Raw genomic sequence first — 10,068 nt, forward strand, 5'->3', positions numbered from 1 at the left:
CTTTACTCAGTCTCCCGAGTTTTAATTCCAGGGTTTTTATCCTTTACTCAGTCACCCAAGTTTTAACACCAGGGTTTTTATCCTTTACTCAGTCTCCCGAGTTTTAATTCCAGGGTTTTTATCCTTTACTCAGTCACCCAAGTTTTAACACCAGGGTTTTTATCCTTTACTCAGTCTCCCGAGTTTTAATTCCAGGGTTTTTATCCTTTACTCAGCCTCCCGAGTTTTAACATCAAGGTATTTATCCTTTACTCAGTTTGTCGACTGTCATTTAGCAAGACACAACCGGTGTAAAAACACAATAATCGAAGTGGATTTCAAATCTTTCTCTCTCTTTGCTGAGAGGGCGCGTTAAACTCATTATTTTCGTTTGTGTACAGCTGTGGTTGGGTCACATACAGCTGTGGTTGGGTCACATACAGCTGTGGTTGGGTCACGAACAGCTGTGGTTGGGTCACGTACAGCTGTGGTTGGGTCACGAACAGCTAAATAATGAAATGTTATGAATATTTTCCCGTACTTCCAAACCGGGATTAGTTGATAAAACAAACTGTTCTATTGACAAACGTTCCTTTCATAATGCTTAATTAAAAACTTTTCTCTGTAAACAACAGACGGCGCTGATTTTTTTGATTCAATCCTCAAGTAGGTGAATAATACTTTGCATTAAATTTCAGAGGAAAAGAAACGTGTTTGTTTCACAGACAAAGCTACACGATACCGTCCCTAGTTTTGGACTTATACCCTATAGGGAAGGCACCACCCACCGCCAACTCTTGGGCTACTCTTTTTACCAACGAATAGTGGGATTGACCGTCACATTATAACGCCCCCACGGCTGAAAGGGCGAGCATGTTTGGTGGGACTGGGATTCGAACCCGCGACCCGCAGACTGCGAGTCGAGTGCCCTAACCACCTGGCCATGCCGGGCCTTCACAGACAAAGCTACACGATACCGTCCCTAGGGAAGGCAGCTAGTCGCAACACCCAGTTTGAACGCGTACCTCGGCGGGACAGCGGTAAGTTTACGGACTTACAGCGCTAAGAGCCGGGGATCGATTATACGCGGTGAACAGAGCAGATAACCCAATGTGGCTTTGCTCTAAAATAAACAAAGTGTTTAACTTATAAACTAGGGGAAAGGTAGCTGTTCGCCCCTACCCCACACCGATTCTTGGGGCTACTCTAATCGAATAATGGGGTTTGACTGTTACTCTTAGTTGTATAACGTAACTATAGACTCAAAGTTCGGAGCGCGTTTTTGGCGGTAATGAGGCGCAAGGCATGGACTGTCGGACCCACACTAACCGCTAGGCAACGCCCGGCCTTTAAAGAGCGAAAAGACGATATAACTTCACAAAATTAGGCGACACTTGCGCGCACATATAAAATATCAAAGACGCACACACAACGTTGAATTATTGCACAGAAAAGATTAGTATATTTAAAAAGGTGCGCAGCCCCTAAACGAAGTCCACATATTTCGGCGGCGCATTTCGCCATCATCACCGGGAGTAAAAGTTAAAAGTATAACATTGTCTTAACACATGTTTATATTCATATTTAGTGTTAAGTATGTACGGAAGTCAGTGTTTTACTTGTAACTTCTACTCGCTCCCCAGTGGCACAGCGGTATGTCCGAGGACTTACAACGGTAGAAACCGGGTTTCGATACCCGTGGTGGGCAGAGCACAGATAGCCCATTGTATAGCTTTGTGCTTAACTTCAAAAACAAACTTACACTCCGTCTTTTCCAGGTCTGTGCCCCGTTTTTAATAAATCAAATTTTATTGTACATTAAGTCAACGTCGTGTGTACGTTATTAATATTTTAAGGTATATATATATATTTTTTTTTTCAGTCTGAATTTCTTGAAAATCCTTAAGGCACTATATATAGAATGCAGTGATAGGCCTAATACTGATGTCCATTCGACAAGTAAGTTAATCATACGTCGACAGTTTGGTTGGTTGTAGTTAAGCGCAAAGCTACACAATTGGCTCTCTGTGCTCTGCGCACCACGGGTATCGAACCCGGTTTTTAGCGTTGTAAGTCCGCAGACATACCGCTGTGCCACTGGGGGGCGTTTCTGTTCAGACTACATACTTAGTGGATTGTTTGTAATTATGCACAAAGCTACACAATTGGCTCTCTGTGCTCTGCACACCACGGGTATCGAAACCCGGTTTCTAGCGTTGTAAGTCCGCAGACATTCCGCTGCGCTACTGAGGGGGGGGGGCGGTGTCAGTTTCGAGATCACGTGTTAGTTTCTCCGAGTAAGCTGTTTCGAATTGATATCGCTTTTTTTTCTCTAGGAAAATATTTTTTTTCTCTCTCTAAAGTACACCTTATCGTGCTTCATATTTTTTATATCAATTTATAGTGGAAACTGAATCACTATAAGTTATGGATTAGGGATGTAGACGTGACGAGACATGGACGTGTGTTGAAAGAAAATAACCAGTATCATAACTGACACTAAAATTATAGGGTTAAAAAAGTCCCAATTAGCTGTCACCAGATGTTAAAAAATGTCCCCACATAGCTATCACCAGGTGGACAAAGATCCCAACCTGGTCAAAAAAAAAGTTCCTTCAAAGTTGTCATTGTATGATAAAATACCACAAACTGGTTAAATATGTTTCACATAACTGTCACCAGGTGATAAAAGATTTCAACCGGTTAAAAAAGTTCCGATATAGCTGTAACTCGGTGGTAAAAGATCACAAAGTGGTTAAAACAGTTCCCACACAACTGTCACCAGGTGGTTAAAGATAACAATTTGGTTTAAACAGTTCCCACGTGGCTGTCACCAGGTGGTAAAATATCACGAAGTAGTTAAAACAGTTCCCATATAACTGTCACCAGGTGGTGTAATAGCTCAAAGTGGTTAAAACAGTTCCCATATAGCTGCCACCAGGTGGTGAAAGATCACGAAGTAGTTAAAACAGTTCCCATATAGCTGTCACCAGGTGGTGTAATAGCTCAAAGTGGTTAAAACAGTTCCAATATAGCTGTCACCAGGTGGTGTAATAGCTCAAAGTGGTAAAACAGTTCCCATATAACTGTCACCAGGTGGTGTAATATCTCAAAGTGGTTAAAACAGTTCCCATATAGCTGTCACCAGGTGGTGAAAGATCACAAAGTGGTTAAAACAGTTCCCATATAGCTGTCACCAGGTGGTGAAAGATCACAAAGTGGTTAAAACAGTTCCAATATAGCTGTCACCAGGTGGTGTAATAGCTCAAAGTGGTTAAAACAGTTCCCATATAGCTGTCACCAGGTGGTGAAAGTTCACAAAGTGGTTAAAACAGTTCCCATATAGCTGTCACCAGGTGGTGAAAGATCACAAAGTGGTTAAAACAGTTTCCATATAACTGTCACCAGGTGGCGAAAGATCACAAAGTGGTTAAAACAGTTCCCATATCGCTGTCACCAGGTGGTGTAATAGCTGAAAGTGGTTTAAAAAGTTCCCTCAAAGTTCCCATATACCAGAACGCACGAAAAATATACGTATTACATTCATGGACATGGCCTGAAAAGGGCCTCTCGCGTGTGCGACCGAACTATTGTAACGTGCATGCAGTGGCTGCATGATTTTAACTAGAGGGGCACTCAGGAGGGCGCAGACCCCTGTCACGCAGCGTTGATGATATTCGGCTCTCAAAGAATGCGAAAATGTGTCCGTATTCCCGTCTTTATGAGCTGACACGGACCATTTTTTGGCAGAACAATGAGGAATAATATTCTACACATGTCCACCAAGTTTCATCAAAATCTGATCATTTTTGACCGAGTTATAGAACAGATAGGGATTCTTTTTTTCGTGACATTGCTGTGACCTTTGACCACCAAAAACTAATCACGTCTAAGTTGGGACCTAGTCCAAATTTATACCAACTTTCGTTTTAAATCCATTCAGCCGTTTTCGAGAAATGTTGCTGACAAACAAACACACACACACACACATACATACATACACACACAGGGGTGAAAACATAACATTCGTCACCATCGGTGGCAGAGATAATATTGAGTTTTCCTAACTGACGGGCCGATTTCTACCGAATAATTAACGTGGGTTTCATCCACGATACTCACAACCAAACCAAGAGCCAAGGGTAGAGGTGGAGAGGTTCAGGATGGACCTGATCCTCCCAGGTCACTTCACCAAACAACGATCAATGAAAACAACAACAACAACAACATGAGACAGAAGGTAATGACTTAAGAATAATCAGTAGCGCTACCTACGTAGCTGACCAGAACTGGTAGAAGTTCATTAAATGTTATGACCATTAAGCAATCAACGTAAAATATGTGCAATAAGGAACACCCGCTCTTCCTATCAGTAAAAAACATAAAGGCTTATAAAGCCAATAAAACAAGTGAGCACACTGGTATTTCCAGACGGCGAGTGTCGAATACAGGTAGTTGTTGAATTGTTGCTAAGTGGTAGTAAAATTTGACATTTATCAAAAAGTCTGCTACAGCAGTGCCACCAGGGGTTAAAAACGTGAATAAACCACACAGTTGCATGACTTCGTTCAAGAAACGAAATATCACTTTATATAAAAGTTTATTGTGTTGGAAAACAAAAACAGGTACAGTGATGAAAAGACATAGCTTGTAAAGATCGCCAAGCTAAAATACTTGGTTATAATGCCGAGAATAACCGACAGATGGCAATAATTTGTTTGTTTGTTTTGAATTTTGCGCAAAGCTACACGAGGATTATCTGCGCTAGCCGGCCCTAATTTAGCAGTGTAAGACTAGAGGAAAGGCTAGTCATCGCTACCCACCGCCAACTCTTGGGCTACTCTATTGCCAACGAATAGTGGGATCGGCCGTCACATTATAACGCCCCCACGGTTAAAAGAGCGAGGACTGAAATGAACGTTACATGACAGGTACTTAAACAATACCCACGCCATTGACAGGAAATGCTGTCTCATTACAGCAAAGTTTCGACCATCGTTAGGCTTAAAATGAACGTTACTTGCGTTTAAGCAATACCAATGTCACTGAAAAGAAATAGTGTTATTACAGCGACATTGCGACCGTTATATGATTTGATGTGAACTTTACAGAACGTGTTTAAACAACAAACACATTCATTCCGATATCTCAATGATTCTTCCTATCACCCAACTCATAACAAAAACTGCATAATAAACAATAGTGACACGTAACCCTGAAACTGTTTGTAGTTAAACACAAAGCTAGACAATGGGCTATCTGTACCATGCCCACCACGGGTATCGAAACCCGGTTTTACCGCTCGTCCACCGGGGTCCAGGAAAAATTGAAACACACAAAGGAAAAGAGAAATGAGGTCAAATCTACCGAAAAATAAAGAACATTACATTCATTTCACCCGTAAACCCACGAAGTCTCACCAATTCACACGTATACCAGGACGACTTAACATCAGAATGTTCACACGTATACCATATGTAAAAGGAACCCGAAGACGACTTAACATCAGAATGTTCGCACGTATACCATATGTAAAAGGAACCTGAGGACGACTTAACCAACACCGCCGTCCCTATTCGCGAGAACAATTGTTGGAATATAAACTGTAAATGTTCTCCCTTTCTCGAGACATTTGTAGTGTTTTGTTGGCAGATTCTGTGTTCTAGGCAATGCTCGGTGATGACGCTGCGTTTTGGATGGTTTGTTTGTTTTAGAGCAAAGCCATATTGGGTTACCTGTTGCGTCCACTGCAGGGAATCGAACCTCAGATTTTAGCGTTGTAAGTCCCTCAGAGGGGGCAGGTTCTGGATGGAAGAGTTTTGTTGCCGAAATATGTTCTTTGGTTTCGGTTACACTTTTCTCCATTTTATCTATGTTAAACTTCCTAAATATCAGTAGCACCATGTAGACCCCACCCCCACCCCCGTTGATAAAGGAGGAAGGAGTCTTTAGGGTGTACCATCATTTGTCTTAGATTTGTTTGAGTGGGTTATAAGACATTCTGTTAAACTTTCAGAAGTAGGGACAGCGGTGTTAAACTTTCAGAAGTAGGGATAGCGGTGTTAAACTTTCAGAAGTAGGGACAGCGGTGTTAAACTTTCAGAAGTAGGGACAACGGTGTTAAACTTTCAGAAGTATGGGAAAACAATTCTAATTAAGTTTAAAAAAAATACAGACTGCGGGGAAACAATATATTTTAAACTAGGAGAGTCATTTCACGAAATGCTTGGGGGAGGGAGCAAGACGGCTGTCCTAATGTGGGTCCCTCAAGTTGGTTGGGGGCCCTATGTTAACGTGTTATTTGCATATTTCTGTTTAATCAGGTCTGATTAGAAATGTTTCATAAAATCTGCCACTCGGGCCTCTCCGAGCGTTGAGGTGGCTCCCCCTAGAAATGACGCTCCTGATTTTTAAATATTTTAATTTTCGATTTTATTCTCATATGATTACTGCTGTCGAACAGTTGTCGAATTTTTTCGAATCCTTTTTCTCTAAAAACATCAATATACACATTTACGTAACAATACCAAAATGTATTTTTTTTCCTGAAATTGTTATAAATACAATCACAAAACACGTGCCGAGCAGGACGGTTGAAACGTTGTTGTATTAAAAAAAAACACATTTAGTGCCAATGACGTAAGTCATTCTGTATATTTGATTTGTATTAGGCCTCATTTAGTAATCCATGTCATGTTTTGTTAATCTACAAATTTTAAGTATTGCCTTTTTTTTCTCTCTCGTAAGAAACAACTCTTTCGTAAAATAAAAACACACCAGCCTGTTATTTAACGAACATAGCTTTCCTGATCCAACGATAGGTGTCGGTCATTGTCCGTCATTGGAATGAGCTCGCTACGTATGTAGAATCCTCTCACGCGGTACACGTGACTGACCAGAAAAATAGTATAAACTACTGTTTAAAGTGTTGTGGTTAACAACCAGATTAAATACGACAGACAAGGACTGACTATTTGTCACGACATTGTCCCGGGTTTCTTCTGATAAAGAAAAAAATTATAGTCACGATTTTTGAGATATCTAGAGAAATCACGACCACACCTCTTTAAGAACTTAGTGCCCTCTAGCGGCCACTTATATCTTGAAGACGTTAATGTGAGTTTAATTTACGATAAGAATTTGAAGGAATTTACGACAAAAAAGGAATCTTAGATCTTTTATTGTGTGCGTTATCTCTGAACTTATTGTTTCACCAAGGTCTATTTTTTATAGCTACGATTTTGTTAGATAGATTTAAGCCCTCATTTTGGAATGTTGGTTGTAATCTTACGATTACTCAAAATAATTGCTCTTAACAAGCACGAAATCTTAGGGTTCACTTTCTTTTTAAATTGCCCTCCAGTGGCTCAGCGGTAAGTTTGAAGGCTTACGACGCTAAAAATCAGGTTTCGATACCCGTGGTGGCCAGAACACACATAGCCCCTTGCTTAGCTTTGAGCTTAAAACAAATCAACCTCTCATATATATATATATATTTAAAAAAATGGTTAAAAATGAGATTTCGGCCATAAGAAACGTTTGAACCTAATGTCCCACCACCGATATAACAACTATATGATTTAAAAACAATATTAGTTAATTGACTCATGAGGATTTCAGAGATTTCAACTGACTGACTCAAGGGGAATTTTAGAGCTTCTTAAAAATCGTAGACTTTAATAGAACTCGTTTTGAGTCCATTTCGAAGTAGAAATAGTATAGAACCATCTGTTAGCAGACAGGACGTTTCATTGTAAGTACTATTATTCTGATCCTCTACGTCCAAGTCGTACAATAGATAAGATCTTAAAGATATAACCAAAAGACGGGTGGCTAACGCTAAAACGAGGCCTAATTAAGCAAGATATTTCGGTAGCGTGAGGACCTGAATTATTCTCCTTATCCTGGTTCGTAATTAGAAGATTTTCCCTCAAACTTTGTACAACGAGAGGCGTTTTTATGAACGATATTTTCAGTCAATTAGAACCACACCCCTACCACGAGACTCGGGGTATTCACTGCCCACGTGCCTTTTCCAACCACGCAACTTGAACTTCATTGTATTTCACTTATCTTGGAATTATTAACAAACAAGCTGTCTTCAAGCCTCGCGGGACTCGGGAAATCCCACATAGGACTCCAAACAGAGATAAAAATATCTTCAATTTAATTTTTTGTTTTTGTCTTTCAGCGCAATCCACTTTAGGCCGTTTTAAGCAGCTCTCGTTATGTCATTTATTAAAGCAAAAGTTCCAATAAACTTTCGCTGAACAACAACAACAAAAAAAAACAACAACAAGGAAATCACGACAAGGGGTAGAAGAAAAAAAAAAAAGAGGTCGCTGAAAACGAATGTATAAACTACAGCAGTGATGATGTCGGAGTGACAAGTACAGAGGGAATTTACAACATGTTTCTGTTAATAGTTTTAGTAACTCATTTTACCGCAAGCTACTTGGGCGGAGGAATACTATTGCGCGCAGAAAAAAAACAAAAACTTTTAGGTGGAATTCCAACTCGTGGCTATTATTTTTTGTTTGAGTTAACTCAGCGAAAGAGTGCATTATGTAAACAGAAAATAACAGCAACGAGTGTGAGTTCACGTGAGTCGACTCAGCGAAAGGGTGCATTATGTAAACAGAAAATAACAGCAACGAGTGTGAATCCACGTGAGTCGATTCAGCGAAAGGGTGCATAATGTAAACAGAAAATAATAGCAACGAGTGTGAATTCACGTGAGTCGACTCAGCGAAAGGGTGCATTATGTAAACAGAAAATAATAGCAACGAGTGTGAATTCACGTGAGTCGACTCAGCGAAAGAGTGCATTATGTAAACAGAAAATAACAGCAACGAGTGTGAATTCACGTGATTCAACTCTGGTTGGTACACAATCATAATCATCCAATAGGTTTAAGGCCTAATATTTATGGCAAAAAAGACATTTAAGACTACAGATGTTTCTCTGAAATTCTTAGTTTGTTCATTAGGGTTTGTTTTTTGTTTCGGAATTGGCGCATAGCCACACAAAGAGTTGCGCTCGGCGTCTTTAATTGTGAAATGATGGGCTGAAGGGAAGGCAATTAGTCAACTTTTTCGTGATCAAATAGTGGGATTTGACCGTCACTCTTATAACTCAAGCCCGGATCTAAAGGTCGGGGCGATTTTTCTACTGCACGAGACATAAATCATCCGACTCACTGTTCGGGCACACTAGCCACTAGGTCACACAAGACCACGATATAAGGAGAGAGAAGTTTAAAGAAGGAGGCGTCAAAAAGTTTTAGGCGTTTTAGGAAGGTTTGTTTTGTTTTGAATTTCGTGTAAAGCTACACGAGGGCTATTTGCGCGAGCCGTGCTTAATTTAGCAGTGAAAGATCCACCGCCAACTGTTGGGTTGTTCTGTTACCAACGAGTAGTGAGATTGACCGTATCATTATAACTCTCCTATAGTTGAGAAGGCGAGCACGTTCGGTGTGACGTGGATTCGAACCCGCAGGTTGTGAGAAAGGGCGAGCACGTTCGGTGTGACGTGGATTCGAACCCGCAGGTTGTGAGAAAAGACGAGCACGTTCAGTGTGACGTGGATTCGAACCCATTAGGTTGTGAGAAAAGGCGAGCACGTTCGGTGTGACGTGGATTCGAACCCACAGGTTGTGAGAAAAGACGAGCACGTTCAGTGTGACGTGGATTCGAACCCATTAGGTTGTGAGAAAAGGCGAGCACGTTCGGTGTGACGTGGATTCGAACCCGCAGGTTGTGAGTCGAGCGCCCTCACCACCCCACCATGCGTTGTGGGAAGGATAAGACAAAGGTGTCAGTGAATGTGAAATGATAATGATCGTATGTTATGTTTATAAGTTTTGCTATGTAGCAGCTTTAATGAAATTGTATAACTAAGTATATATGTTTGTTTCTTTGTAGTTAAGCGCAAAGCTACACAAAGGTCTATCCGTGCTTTCCCCACTACGGGTATCGAAACCCGGATTCTAGCGTTGTAAGTCCCCAGACATACCGCTGTGTCACTGAGGGGGGGGGGGCAAAAGTGTATATGACATCAGAATAAAATTAATTTTTATGAATAGCAAGC

General features: G+C 40.8%; 1 long non-coding RNA gene across 1 annotated transcript in view; it reads right to left on the reverse strand.

The window, feature by feature from the left end:
• Positions 1–583: 583 nt before the first annotated feature.
• Positions 584–10,068, reverse strand: part of LOC111086963 — a 19,552-nt gene continuing 10,067 nt past the window's right edge. Inside the window, exons 2-3 of the long non-coding RNA XR_002611671.1 lie at positions 9,921–9,926; positions 584–594 (exon numbers count right to left, since the gene is read on the reverse strand). This is a non-coding gene — a long non-coding RNA (uncharacterized LOC111086963). The remainder of the gene's footprint in view (positions 595–9,920; positions 9,927–10,068) is intronic.

Source organism: Limulus polyphemus, unplaced genomic scaffold (genome assembly GCF_000517525.1).
Source record: "Limulus polyphemus unplaced genomic scaffold, Limulus_polyphemus-2.1.2 Scaffold1586, whole genome shotgun sequence".
In the NCBI taxonomy this organism is placed as follows: domain Eukaryota; kingdom Metazoa; phylum Arthropoda; class Merostomata; order Xiphosura; family Limulidae; genus Limulus; species Limulus polyphemus.